Genomic DNA, 15,848 nt, shown 5'->3' on the forward strand with positions numbered 1-15,848 from the left:
ACATATAAATCATAATATTAATTACCAATTTCAAAAGAAAACCAGAGGGCCGGGGCTAACTTCGACCGCGTCAAAGTTTGTATACCCTCGCAACTTTTTTGGTAATTCTATCCCTACCTATAGCCATCAAAGTCGAAAAACGTTTAAGATAAAAAGGCTAATGTTTGCGAAAGAATGGCCAACAATCTTAGCATAGGAAATAACGAAGATATTGATCAAAGTCACTGTTTTCCACCGATCGTTCCTATGGGAGCTATGTGATATAGTAACCCGATATTTATCAAATTCGGCACAGTCATTAACAGATATATTAAACTAACAAATGTTTAATTTGAAAGCAATCGCGTCAAAAGTAACGAAGTTATTGACAAAAGTTACTGTTTTCGAAAGTCGTTCCTATGGGAGCTATATGATATAGTAACCCGATCTTAATCAAATTTGGCACAGCCATTAACAGATATATTAAACTAACAAATGTTTAATTTGAAAGCAATCGCGTTAAAAGTAACGAAGTTATTGACAAAAGTCACTGTTTTCGAAAGATCGTTTCTATGGCACACTTGTTTATATGTATAATAAACTCACCAATATTAAATTTTAAGACAATAGCTAAAAAAATAACGAAGTTATTGAGAAAAGTCACTGTTCGTGACTTTGCGGTTTGTATGGGAGCTATATGATATAGTGATCCGATCCGGCTGAATCCGAGATATACAACGCCTGCAGTATATACAAGACCACATACAAAATTTCAGCTCTGTAGCTCCAACGGTCTAGGAGGAGTTTGCGTTGATCCAGACGGACGGACAGACGGACGGACGGACGGACATGGCTATTTGAACTCGTCTCGTTTTGCTGATCAAGAATATATATACTTTATATGGTCGGAAATGCTTCCTTCTATGCGTTGCACACTTCTGACCAAAATTAATATACCCTTTTTGCAAGGGTATAATTAGTATGTTACGATTAAAGCTCGTTACATAGACACTTTGGGTAGCTCAAATAGATTCTATGGGGAACAGTGAGTGAAAGAGTTTATGTCAATTATCGCTCAAAGAATGATTTTTCGGTTTGAGGGAGTGCTCATCTTTATCTAAATTTTTATCTCTTGCACAGTGGTTGCCATTCAAGTTTATATTTGAAACCTAAACAATACTGCAATGCAATGAAATAAGCAAACCTTTATTAGTTGTCTATGATGAAAACATAATAAGAAACCCAAAAGACTCAAGTATTTAAAGGATATAATCAGGAATTGCGCTTGCTTTTATAGACTGTAACAAATTTTGCAAATTTTTTGAATACATAGATTTTGAAGATAGAATTTCTGAAGTCTTTAGGAAACATTTGCAAATTTGTTCTTCTAAAATAAATAGAAAGGAAGCCATTTAAAACAGAATGAAGTAAGTAAGTCGTCTCGCCGACTTGGGTATACCATACACCAGGTGAAACAAATATTTAAAATTTCGTAAACCAAATGTATGTCTATTAAATTGCTTTAACATGCCCTCATACCATATGCTATCTCGCTCACTCTACAAACACACGAGCACTCTAGCGCCGCCACTAGCCAACGGCCAATTCTGCCCTTATGGATCGCGTAGCAAAATACATTCATAGTTTTGTTTAATTTTCGGGGGCGGAAATGGGCGTGGCAAAATTTTTAAATAGTCAATATCTGCGCGTCTATTAAGCTAGCTTACATACCAAATTTAATGTCGGTAGCTTTCATACTTTTTAAGAAAAACAGTTTTATGTAAATTCCGGGGGCGGAAGGGGGCGTGGCAAAAATTTGAAACAAACTCTATAAGCGTACATACTACACGAGACTGCATACCATTTGGTGGTGGCTGGTGGCTGGTGGCTCTAGCTCTTATAGTCTCCGAGATCTAGGTGTTCATACGGACGGACGGACGGACGGACGGACATGGCTAGATCGACTCGGTTTTTGATCCTGATCAAGAATATATATACTTTGTGGGGTCGGAGATGCTTCCTTCTGCCTTTTACATACATTTTGGCGACTTTAATATACCATTTCACCCTATGGGTGTATGGTATAAAAAGAGGTGAAAATTAAAAACACGACTCTCCCAATGCATAAAGAAATATTTGATTTGAATATTTTAGATTTAAATTGGCGACCAGTCGCCATTGAAGGAGTCATACATTAGTTGAACTTAAGTTTACTTAATGTTTTAAACATAAACCAAAATACGAAAAGCAATCAACGAGCCATTGAACCGTTCAATTATCCATCAATCATTCAATCTTGTTAAGCATATGGACCTAGAATAAACAATATTAAGATAGATTCATAAAAAATCAAAAGTGTGTGAGAAGGAAAAAAGTAAACCGGAGAGGTTGAGTGGAATCGAGCAGGAGAAAGAAATAAAATGAGAATGATCATTGGTCAATGGGGTTATGGATGTAAGGCGAATTGTCTGTTTGCTCTCAATGAACACTGCAAATGATCTACATCCATTTACGCCTAACCGAATGCCCATCATCCCCGCCCTCACCACCTCTTGGAGCCTGTTGCTGTGCTTCAATCAATCGGCAAAAAAATCAGCAATAAACTTGGCAATCGCTAAAATGTGAAAATGCATTAAGAATGATGCTTAAAAATGTTCATCTGCCAAGCATTAAAAACGATTTTTGTCGGCAATTGACGAAAACAAGGCAACAAATCGAATACGATATTCCCTTTCTCATATTTTTCGTCTGTCCCATCATTCTTGCCATGGTCGATGGCCGCTTTACGCAACTTTCTTCAGCGTGGTAGGGGAGGTGAGAGGTGCTTGGTGGTTGGTGGGCGGGGTTGGTTAAAATTGTTTGTTAGAGAGAGTGTGAATAGGCAGATGGACAGAGAAGTGAATGAAGGTCGACACATGATTCTTTTTTTTTTGTTTTAGTTTCCATTTTTGTTTTTTTTTTCTTTTTAGTTTATTTTTTTGTTTATGTTCATTGTGTTAATCGTGTGACGATATTGCCCTATCATAAATACGTATGTATCTATGTATGTACTAACTATTAGTATATAAAAGGGAAATACGTAGATGCAAGTCAGTCTGTATATTCTGTGTGTGAGGGGAAGGGAATGCTAGTTTGTGCATCTGTGAGATACACAAAATAACTTACAAATATATACTTATGTGTGTGTGTATACAACGTCAACAATTTATTTATCATTTTACAAATGAAATAATGCAGAAAGTTTTTGGCCATGTATTGCGTTGTGGTTAGAATGTAATTTCGAGGGTTTCTTAAGAAGTATGCATAAAAGAAAAAGTTTAAGAAATGGGTATATCTCGTAGAATTGAGATATATTCCTTCAAACTGTTCAATCTCGTCTCTTTTTGCTACATTAGTCAGAGATTTTAAAAGTAAATTCTCATTTTTTAGTCTTATTGCAAAATTTGTTCGTGTTCAAATTTCGACGCTGAGGGTGGTCTCAAATCGCCATTGGTATTACATGGTTGCATTCTTGTCTCTTTAATACATTCAATTTTCTCATTAGATATATACCCCATGATTTGTCAATCTTTTAAAAAAAGGCTTGTGTCGGTTAGTGAAATGGATATATGCCTATGGGTCGGTTACTAAACAGTAATCGCCCGTAAGCCAAACTGAAAAACGGACAAATAGTCCTCTGTTGCTTTGGGAGAATGGGTCATGTGGCCACCGATCCCCTAGGAGTCAGACTCATTCAGTCCTGACTTGGTAAGAAGTCATTAGGTGACTGACTGGTCAGCCGAAGAAGCAGTTGAAGAGGTTGGAGGTCATCTCAAGAAGAATGAAAAAGCTACTATGGCCCTATAAGGTAAATCTTAAAAACCAACAAGTCATTTTCATTTAAAAATTGTTGTTCCTAATTGCTACTCCTGGAATAAAAATAGCAGCCCTCGTATATTGCTATTCGCGGAATATAAAAAGCTGCCCTCGTATATTTTCGTTTGGTTCATGCATTTCCCTCAATAGATACAAATTTAATGCTTTCGCTCTTCTTTTGCTCTTTGCGTTAGGTAAACCTTGATGATTCAGTTAAAATGGAAAGCGAAAGATATTTATGGTTTCTATGATACTTTTTGGATGTATTGCATTTCAAAAGGAATTCTCGACAAGGTCTAGGCTCATGTCCATCTAACTAGTCAAAATGTTTACATTGCCATTTGTTCTTAGAGCAATTTGAAACAACTTAACAAGGCCAAATTTCAACTTAAATGTGTTTATGTGTTGGTGAAAAGTTCAATAACACGAATTTAATGTATTCAAAACTAACATAATCAATGTAACTGCAAAATCAAAAATTAACATGCATTTTTAGCCCTAAGATGGAATGCTAGACAACCTTTTTCTATTCTAGTTTTGGTTATTCAAAATATGTTATTTTCCCACACTTTTTTGATACTTGACCTAACGTATACGTAATTTTAAGTCAATAATCGATGTAACGATCCTATAAATCGCTCCCTCAATTGCTTACTGTGTAACCCCTGAAGAAGGTCTCCGAAGGAGTTTAAAATTTGGCAAATCGATGTTTTTTGGCAAAAGTCCCTAGTATCAACAATAACGTATACGCAAGGTGTAACACCTAACAAAATTCAGGATGAGATTATCTTCATTATAATGATAAATAAAGTTGCAAAAGCTGAACGTACATCAATCACATGAACATTCCAAGCACAAAAACTGAATACACAAAATACAATAAAAATTAAAACCAGAGGTCCGGGTCTAACTTCGACCGCGTCAAAGTTTGTATACCCTCGCAACATTTTTGGTAACTCTTTCCTTACCTATAGCCATCAAAGCGGAAAAACGTTTAAGCTAAAAAGGCTAATGTTTGCGAAAGAACGGTCTACAATTTTAGCATAGAAAATAACGAAGATATTGATTAATGTCACTGTTTTCCACAAAACATTCCTATGGGAGCTATATGATATAGTTACCCGATCCATATCAAATTTGGCACAGCCATTAACAGATATATTAAACTAACAAATGTTTAATTTGAAAGCAATCGCGTCAAAAGTAACGAAGTTATTGACAAAAGTCACTGCTTTCAAAAGATCGTTCCTATGGGAGCTATATGATATAGTCACCCGATCTTGATCAAATTTGGCATAGTCGTTTATTAGTGTAATTAACTCACCAATAATAAATTTCACGACAATAGCTCAGAAAATAACAAAGTTATTTAGAAAAGTCACTGTTCGTGACTTTGCCGTTTGTATGGGAGCTATATGATATAGTGGTCCGATCTGGCTGAATCCGAGATATACAACGCCTGCAGTATATACAAGCCTACATGCAAAATTTCAGCCCTGTAGCTCTTACGGAGCTCCAGGAGGAGTTTGCGTTGATCCAGACGGACGGACCGACGGACGGACATGGCTATTTGAACTCGTCTCGTCGTGCTGATCAAGAATATATATACTTTATATGGTCGGAGATGCTTCCTTCTATGCGTTGCACACTTTTGACCAAAATTAATATAACCTTTTTGCAAGGGTATAAAAATAATTGATGGGTTTAGGTTTGGCGATTCAAATAAGGCAGACATTTTCCACTGCGAATTATTTAATGTAAACTTAGAGTTTTTTATTATAGCCTTGCAGAGGGTTTTGCGAAGTTGGTCAGATGTTTGGAACCCAGAGCAGGATTGGTGTCCGACCCCATAAAGTATATATGTATGTATATTTCTGATCAGCATGAGAAGCTGAGAGTCCGTCCGTCCGTTAGTCGGTACAAATCGACTTGACGCCTTTAATTTAAAAGCTATTGGCATGAAACTTGGTACTTGTGCTATTATAAACCTCATCCGGATCGGACTATACCGAAAATTGGTGAAAGAGTTGGAGTATTTTTATAAATTTGACCAAAATGTAATAAGATAATGTAGAAGGTCATATCCTAAAATATTAAAAAGCTCTGATAAATATAGCACAAGTTATGGACAGCGCTGCCTACTACGTTGTTGCTTGATTGCAAAGGACACACACATACAGACGCAACGCTACAAAAAGAATGGGTAAGGTCGGTTTAAGCGAAATAGAAAGCGATGCAATGAGAGTGTGAAAGTTATTTATGTATGTATGTATGTACATATTTGACCACATCTAGGCAATGAGTCACAAAAAGTGTTCAAAACACCTAAAAATAATATTTATAAAAATTGCAAAGGTATATAAACTTCGGTATAGGAGAGGTTAGCTTTTTTTATATTTGTCTTCCATTCGAAGTTTCACTTTTCCAGTAAACTTTAATAATAAAGAAAAAGTAATAGAAAAGAAGATCCCATGGAGTGTTTTAATGAAGGGACACGACATTGACTCCATTCTGACTGCGACTGTTGGCATTCCATAGAACTAATCTAAGGTTCATTTTCATACCTTGGTAAGAACGGTGATCGAAAGCGGCATTAGACTACAACCTGTTTAAATTTTATGGACATCATTGCCTCTATTTTCGATGAATATGAAAACTCTTTTGTTGGAAACCACTACCACCGAAATAAGACGGTTTTTCGATTAAAAATTTTCTTTGAGCTGTACTTAATGTTGGCAAACAAATTTTGTGGCTTTTCAACAACTTGGCTTGGGGGATTCCCAAATTTTTACGAAGTATTCAATTACAGTCTTTCGTATAGGAGTTGTGGTAAATATTTGAGAAGTATAAATAAAAATCCGCAGAGCTATCATTATTGACATTTAATTATTGCTATTGTGTGAGGAATATTAAAATGTTTTAGTTATCTTTTATACGATAATGAATCTCTCTATTTCGTTGATGATTGCACCCACACGTTAACGGAGAGAAGGAAAGAAAAGTTATTGTAAGGGTTTTCAATACAACAAACAAGTTCCTTGCAAGCTGTATGACAAATTTACCATTTAGTTTGGTCAATGACCATTAGAGGATAGTTAGATTCGGCTTATATTTTAATAAATGACTTCTAGTTTGGGTTATGAATTAGGTATAATGGCAGCTATGATTAATTAAAAAGTATCATGAATCTTATTCCATGAGTTTGCCACGCATAAACCTAGCTAAAAACCGTTTTAGCCGGCTCGATTGTCTAGAAAGTGGCAAAACACTTTTACTAACACACACACTAACACATACACTTACATACAAGTTGGATGTATTTACTTTTCGCCTTTGTTGTCGTCGTCGTCGTCGTCGTAGTCGTCGCTGTAGTCGTAGTCGTTGTCCATTGTGTGCTTCGGTCGGCGTCTCGGTTGGCGCCTGATCTCATCTGATATTGATGTCCATGCCATGCCGGATCTTCAGTAACGCGTACGCCGGTGAGAGCTAAGCACTTGCTGCACAACAAAGAGCAAACTAAGAAACCAAATATACAATACGAATTTCCAAAAACAAAAAAAATGAGGAAAATATTCAAGCAACTCAATTAGAATTGCATTCTTTGCTGAATTATAGTATAGTTTCTAGTTCTGTTTTTTTTTTTTTTTTTTTTTTTTTTAAGTGTTTTTCTATTAGTGTGGAAAATGTGATTGTTAATTGTCAGCTAAAGTGGCAAATATTCAAAGAAAATAGAAAGAAAAAAGTGTCGCGAATGATGACGTAGCCATTATACCGTCTCTCTCTCTCGCTCTTCGCCATATCAACCCGTCTCTTTTCACCATGTCGGTTCTTCTCTCTCCAACAGCATCTTTGTGTCTCAGAGTCAGGGCGTCTGTCTCTATCTTCTAGTCGAATTATTGTGTATGAAAATAATATATATATATATACATATATGAAAATTTATGTGTTGTTTTTGTTCTTGTGATTTCGTTTTGGAAAATGTGAAAAATGTGTGCGACAACTGACTGCCCCTGCACCACCGCGAACACCGCTGCCCAAAGCTGCCACCGCCCTCTATGTCTATGGGTCTAACGGTCGCTCGGTCGGTCGGTCGCTCATTGCTGCGTGGAGTGAGAGAAAAAAGGCGGCCAAGAGTGAAAATGTGAAACAACAAAAATATATACAAAAAACACAAACCAAAAAAACGACAACAACAACAAAAAATGAGAAAAAAGAAAAAAAATAAATGAAAATTGTTTCGTTTCATTTCTTTTGTCATTTGAATATAAATAAATATATATCTACTTTAGAGACGACGACGTCTGTCTATTTGTCTCCTCGTACATACATAAATACAAACATACATACATATATCTCTACTACAACACAAACAATATATGTATACATATATGTACATATATAGTATATATATACATACATATACCTAAATCGCTGATTGCTTTAATATATCTGTGCCGAATAGTAGATGCCAGCAAGATTGAGAGATACAAGATAAAATTTATACTACAGCCCAACTAAGTTTAGTTTAGTCGATTCAATTTTGAATGGATTTTGCCCTGCATGGCCCACATCACGACGACGCACGGCAGCTTAAGCCAAGCGCCAAGGTAAGCAACAAACATACAAACATGGTCAAAATAATAACCACAATATTTTACCATCTACATCTCCATTCTAATTGCCACCTTAATCCATTCCCAAAATTTCATCCGATGCCCAAGGCGATCGACCGTTTCCTCATTTTTCTCTCTCCTATTTCATTTGTTTGGCCACGCGTTTTGCTTCATTTGGTTCTATCTGCTCCTTCTTCATGCATTGAGAAAAAAACAGCAGATAAATTTGTGAATTTTTACTATTTCTGTTTTCCTCATTTACTTTTTATTATTCTCTAAATATTTACTTTATCACTTTACGACTTTAGCTATTTATTCAAATATGGGGCAGCCGGGAATTGAGTAAATAAATGAAAGTGTATCTTTGATTTGCAAAACATTCCTCGTCTCATTCTACTAAAGTTCGGCAGTCTGAATGACTTTAAAAATTTTTATATATACCCTATAGAGGGGATCATTAAAGTTGCTTACCAATTTCATGCTGTTGAAACCTTAAGAATTGCTGAGCACCCAATCTAACATCTTGATATACTGGATTTACCATATCTGTGGGGAAAGAGAGAATCTTTTAACCCATTTGTTAGAAAACTACTTTAATATCACCTTAAATGCGATCTAATGTCTAATTTACATTCATGCTTAAGCGACCAAAGCCTATCTTCTTTATAATTTTGCAATTCTCCATCTTTATAACTTCTTCTTGGGTTTCCTCTCCTTCATTAAAATTCATGAATCAATAGGAGTTCAAAGATTTAAACCATGTTTGAGTAAATAGTTTATATAAACTCTTAAAATTATTTTAAATACATAAATGATTTAGTTTTTGCAGCATTCATTGAATAAAGATTATAATTTCTGAACCATTCGCATTATGGACAATTTAAATTACCGAATTGCTATTCATTTCACTATTTTAATTACTAAGATTCTATGTGTTTACTTCATTTAGTTTCCAACGATTTGGGGTTTAGTTTTGTCTCTATTCTCACGAATTGCTTAATGATTAACTAATACAAAGTACTCGATAATTTTAGTAATCAATTGACAGTGGTTTTAGCTACAAAGAGTTATTATGTTTACTTTGTCTCCATTTTTTTTAATTAACTGAATGATATGTGTATACAAAAACAACTTTGGATTATGGAGAACATGCTTTTCGATACCCTTTGAAAATGTCGATAACATTATATCGGAAATGCACATAACCTACATTTGAGCATACATTTGTCAGACATTGCATTATAATTGTTGTGTCAACCGCGGCTTTTGTTTTGGTCTTTACGTTGGCCTCGAAAGATAATAATGATGAACATGAACTTATAGATTTCTGTCTTCGATTTTGGCGTTTGCCGTTGGCCAGCAAATAAACATAAACCAAATGTGCGAAGATAGACTAAAGAATGCGAGACCACGAGACGAAACCACCCACCCTCAAGACATACCTACACACACATATATGTACATATATACTAAGGGTATATGTATACTTAGTAGAGGTTAAGCGATCGACCTTGACAGGGTCTTAAATATTGCGCCAACAAGCGCGCGTGCTTGTCACAAAGGTTTAAGCTGGAACTGGGACTTGGTCTGTGCCGACGCTCTTTAACCCATAATTTCTTTGTCTTTCATTTTCTCGCTCTCTCTCTCTCTCTCTCTCTCTCTCTGTCTTTTATCATCTCTCTGGGTCACTCAGCTGGTCACTCTCTTTGGGGGCACTATTTCCGGCATTTCCAGCCAACCCCTTGAAAATTCAATTAGAAAACAAACAAAACCCACAATGCGCCAATCCATATAGCCAACATTTCTGGAATTCTAGCCGCGTCTTTGCGTCTCTGTACCTCTGGGGCTAGTCGGCACTTTAAAGTGGCGCGCGCGCCCGTTTACATCGCCAAATCAACCAGAAAAAGACCAAAAAATAATATACATATAGAAGAACCAAACTGAAAACACAGAAAAGATTCTTCTTTTCTCCTTGTTGCTTCTCGTTTTTTTTTTTTTACAATTTTGTCTTGTTTTTTTTTGTTGTGCGCCGCGTTGGGTTAACCCAAACAAAAATTTGCAAAACTGGTGTCGGGAATTATGCATGCGGCGCCCACTGTGCGCTCGCCAGCTGAGATGAGACACAAAAAGAAGAGGTATCCGAATGCCAACTCCAACCCCAACTTGGTTATTAAAAGTGACCGATTAAAGAGTGAAGCAACTATAGTCTGTCTCTGTTTGTGTGTGTGTTTGTATGTGTGTGTGTGTGTGTGTGCGTATGTGCGCGTGCGTGATTTTGTTTGTGTTATCGTTATCGGTGATCCACCGATCAATGTGTTAATGGCAAATGAATATTTAAAATAGTCATCATTGCAGGCAAAAGCAGTTCGTCATGCAGGATAACTTTAAAATGATGTAACTATAAAACAAAATTTATATTTTCATTTGCACTAACTAGTAGTTCATTAGATTTAAAGAAATTGGTTACATTTTCCAGTCATTTTCCTAATCATACACACAATAGAAGTGGATTTGTGTAAATGTATCGCTTTTATTACGGATTGGATTTGTCGTGTTGCTTGAATTGAGTCATCCAGTAGGTTTTAAAAACGATCAACTATTTGTGAGTTTTAAATCAGCAAAGTAACAACATTGACCCGAGTTGCTGAAGCCTCAAGTGATATGGAGTCAAATATGACTTTAATTTATAATCTTGTTGTTTCTAAACTTCCAAATAATCGAGCTTCACACTGGAAAGGAAACGATAACGATGCCAGAGGTGGTTTAAATGGCAAAGGAAGGCTTTTTCGCCTCTATGAAGTACTTATTCTTGATCAGCATTACTAGCTCATCGTTTGCCCATATTAACACTTAGAATTGGATCGCGGAGACTATAGAAACTAATGCTACCACATTTCCTAGGTACTCAAATTAAATGTGTTTTGAATTTTTGGTAAGCCTAATTCCGCCCCCTTCATTATACCATACACCCATAGGGTGAAATTATTATTTCTTTTTATTAAATTATATTAAAGTCGCAAAAATATATGTAACAGGCAGACAAAGTATATATATTCTTGATCAGGATCAACAACCGAGTCGATCTAGCCATGTCTGTCTGTCCGTCCGTCCGTCCGTCTGTCCGTCTGTCCGTATGAACACCTAGATCTCGGAGACTGTAAAAGCCAGAACCACCAAATTTGGTATGTAGACTCGTGTAGTATGTAGAGTGATCAAGTTTATTTCAAATTTTTGCCACGCCCCTTTCCGGCCCCGCAATTTAAAAAAACCGTTTGTCTCAAAAACTATTCTAGCTAGAGACACAATATTTGGTATGTATATTCGCTTAGTAAATGCACACATGTTGTATGTATAAAAAATTTGCCACGCCCTTCTCCGCCCCGCAATTTGAAAAACTTGATTGTCTCCCGTATTTTTTTACCTTATGCAATCAAATTTGGCACACTTAAATTTAATACTAATATCTAGCAAAGTACCAAATTTGATCGGACAAAAAACAGTCGAATTATGCATATAAACGTTTTTCCATAAGGCCGGAGTTGGCCGTTGGCTGGTGGGGGCGCTAGGGTGCTCGTATGATTGAGTGAGCGAGATACTAAGATATGCTTGTAAAAGCATGTGAAAATGCATTTGTTTAATAAAGTTGAAATATTTGCTTTACTGGTGTAAGGTATACCTAAGTCGGCGAGACGACTTAATTACTTCATTTTTTTCGCAACGACTGAATCAAAGTCATCAAATTTGACACATTAACTTTTCCTATTAATCTCTATTGGTTCAATCAAATTAGAAATAACCTAGGTATACCTATAAAAGTTTTACACAAAATCACAATCATAAGGAAGGAGTGTGAGATGGCATATGCGTATATATCATGTATCAAAAAGAAAGTTAAATCCCAAGTCCAAGAGTTTTTCTCCCCCCCCCCCATGAGGGTTCTTGGTTCTTTCATCTGCTGGTTCGTCTCGGTGTGCTAATTGTAAGTTCTAATGTTGAAAAATGAATGAATAGTTCGAAGGCATTTCCTCTCATAGTTTATAGCTCAATTCACTAGTTTGTTCATATTGGTCTAAAATTTACATGTATAAGGTATAAGGATTTTTAAAAGAATAAATCTTCATCGAGCCATTCTTTAATATTAATAATAACCTCTTTCACTTAAAAACCTACCCCAAAAAAGTGAAGGTCATAGGTTTTTATTGGGGAATTCTTCTTCCTCTCTTTAATTTTTAATGCTCATAGCCAATAAGCCATCATAAGGCATTATTTAAGTGATGTATTTATTTATTTACAAATAAAATACACATGTTTAAATTTGTTTATAAGATATATCTTACATGTATATACATATATAAATATGAATGCAGATGCGTTAAAGATTGATATGACTAAATGCATTAACTAGTGGGAAAATTATAATGCTGGGATCGTATGTGTGTGTGCGCGCGTCATTGAACGGTCGGAAATAATTTGATGGCCCCGAGAAACACTTTGTTCATTGAAATCTTTATTCTGGGTGTTTTTATTTTGCGCTTTTGTTGTATACACAGCATAGAAATACTTTGGTTTTGTTTTTTAATTGATTTGCTTGTTTAATATATGTGCATGTGTATGTACATATGTGCATATGTTTTTGTATGTTTGGTGGCCATTTCGCCTTCAACGTGGCCATGACCAGCTCGTCACCGGCATTTCGCCCATTCTCCAGTCCGGCTCATTTTGACAAACGCCTTCCCCGTTTCAGGAACCAGCAAACGTCACGTTTTTTATGTGGCCCACACACGCATGCAACGATGTCTTGCGGTGGAGCTGAATGTGGCAGTTGAGGTAAAGTGGCAGAGAAAGTGAATGGGAGGATACCAGAAGTTGCCGTCAATTGGTGTTGTTGTTGTTGTGACGGTTGATGTTGCTTTTTTTCGGTTATTTTTAGCACACAAAATAGTTTTCAACCTTCAGCCTTCAGCAACAGCGGGGAAAATTCATTTTCCGTCTCCAGCTGGGAGATCAACTGATGATGGTGATGATGATGGGGAGCTGCAATAGGTCAAGGAATGAGATGCAGACTGCAATGTGGGTAACAACAAAGAATGATGTATGATTATAGAATTCCAGTGGGTCTGATGGCTAGAGGGAGGTGGTTGGCTATAAAGATAGGGTGTGAGGTGGCGGGGGGATGTAAATTTATTTGTTTGTTTGTTCTCTGTGTCTCTTGCTGGCTCAATTCGTCACATTTGCTGTGGCAACACAAGAATTTGATCAATATTTTGTGTGTGTGTCTCTCTCTGTTTTTGGTTGGGTGGAATGGAGTAATGGAGTGACCCTCTCACTCTTATCCCCTCCCCTCGCCAGCCATCACAACCACCCTTTTGAGTATTCCTTCATGTTTCGCTTCATGTGCCGTGACTACTTATTAGCCATGAAGGTTGGCATGCAAAACGGCAAAAGCATACGAATATCCACCATACTGACTGACACTGGGCAATTTGCATGGCAACAACTGGAAAAAACCTGAAAAACAAAATGAAAGTGCTGCGATACGGGGGTATTGGGATGGGGACGGTGATGTTGACGGTGTCGGTGTCGGAGACGGGGTGGTGGGGGAAATATTAAGAAATACGCTGGCCATGATCACCCCTCGACCGGTGCCGCCAATGCCCTTCTCTATATGCAAGCAAATGGCAAATGGCCGGCAACATTGCGTATGCGTCATATGCTTTTGTGCCACCGAATTGCAATTGTGCATGCAATCATCATAATAAATGCAAAAGACACAACAATGAATACATGAATGATTGATTGAATGAATATAACAAATGATGAACGCAACGAATGCATGAATTGTACACAGTGTCAGTAAAAATGTCATTATAAAGAAATCTGAAATATACTCAAATTGCATTCATATTTCTACATAATCTATTATACCTATATATATTTTTACTGCACTTGAACATCATTTAAAAATATTTCATAATATTACTTTTCAAGTTTATTGAAGGTAAAATTTAGAGATTTGATTCTTACCTGAACTTGACTTGTTTGAATTTTTGAATATTTCCAATTCATTGAAAATATTCTTATATTTTTTTTTAACGCTTACTTTTTTTTTTTTGTTTGTCATGTGCGAATAATTAATGTGTCTATTTAAGGATATATAACCATAGAACTGTTGTATATAATTTATTCCATGTAATTTTTAAAAAAAAAAGTTTTTTTTGCATTTTTGGTACCTAACAATTAACTGGGACTGGGTATTATTACATTACCACCGGGGCCTGGGATATTCTGATAAAAACTAATGGGTCTTGAAGGTCGTACATTTTTGAAACATTCTTCTAGTATCAGACAAAGGAACTAAGATTTCAAAAATTACTTAAGCTTTACTTTTAAGTCGGCTCTAGATGAATCTTCCGATGAAGTTCATTTTATTGGCAGCATAAAATGTGGCAAAGGAAAACCACGAAGTTTTTCATCAGCAGACTTTGCTGGAGAATTTCAGAATTGTAATCGCAATATTCAATGCTGAAACTAGTTTTTTGTTTTTTTTCAGGGGTAAATGATTTCGCGGCCTGATTTGGCGGCCAACGTGGAGAATGGTTTTTTTTATTTTGGGTATTATTCAAAAAAATCTTAATAGTTTATTTAGTATAAATAATAAATGATTATTTGCCATAATGATGATGAGGCAAGCCAATTGTTGTTGCTGATGCACACCATTAACATTAATTGTGACACACACACACACACACACACACACACACACACACACACACACACACACACACACACACACACACACACAAATTGCAAATGTTATGAAACAGAAAAGCCAACAAGAAAACATTGAAGAATGGCAACAACAACAAGGAAGACGACGATGAGAAAGGATGACGATGGGGATATGGATGAGAACGTGAATGTGAATAAGAATGTGGGCCGGAACATGGACGAGAACGTGGACGCGGATGAGGACGCGGACTACGGCAACACGACGAGGAATTGAAATATTTCGTTCGGCTGGCAGCAAGAACCCCAACAGCGACAGCAACAGCAACAACAACAACACACAAATACTACCACGAGTTCGAGCCTCTAGCCGAGAGTTCAGTTCAGTTAAAGTTGAGTTGTGAGCATATGAAAAAAACGCGCGCACACACACAGACACAGACACACACAAACGCACACACAGATACTAGAGGAGGGAGGCTTGTTTTTGTTTGTGTTTGTGTTGTCGTTGGCCGCCATCTGCAGCATTTAGTTAAGTTAAGCAATGAAGTGAACCCAACTGAACCGAAACTGAACCGAAATTGAAACGACGACAAGAACGACGACGGCGACGACGACGACGAGAACCACGAGCAGAACTTTCCTGTGTGTCTGTGTGTGAATGCGTGTTTGTGT

The 15,848-nt window shown here is 36.6% G+C and overlaps 1 protein-coding gene across 1 annotated transcript in view; it reads left to right on the top strand.

Moving 5' to 3' along the window:
- Window positions 1-15,848, top strand: part of LOC6652939 (potassium voltage-gated channel protein Shaker) — a 118,352-nt gene that overhangs the window by 24,340 nt on the left and 78,164 nt on the right. The window lies entirely within an intron of this gene.

The sequence above is a fragment of the Drosophila willistoni genome (assembly GCF_018902025.1).
Source record: "Drosophila willistoni isolate 14030-0811.24 chromosome XL unlocalized genomic scaffold, UCI_dwil_1.1 Seg142, whole genome shotgun sequence".
In the NCBI taxonomy this organism is placed as follows: Eukaryota; Metazoa; Arthropoda; class Insecta; order Diptera; family Drosophilidae; genus Drosophila; species Drosophila willistoni.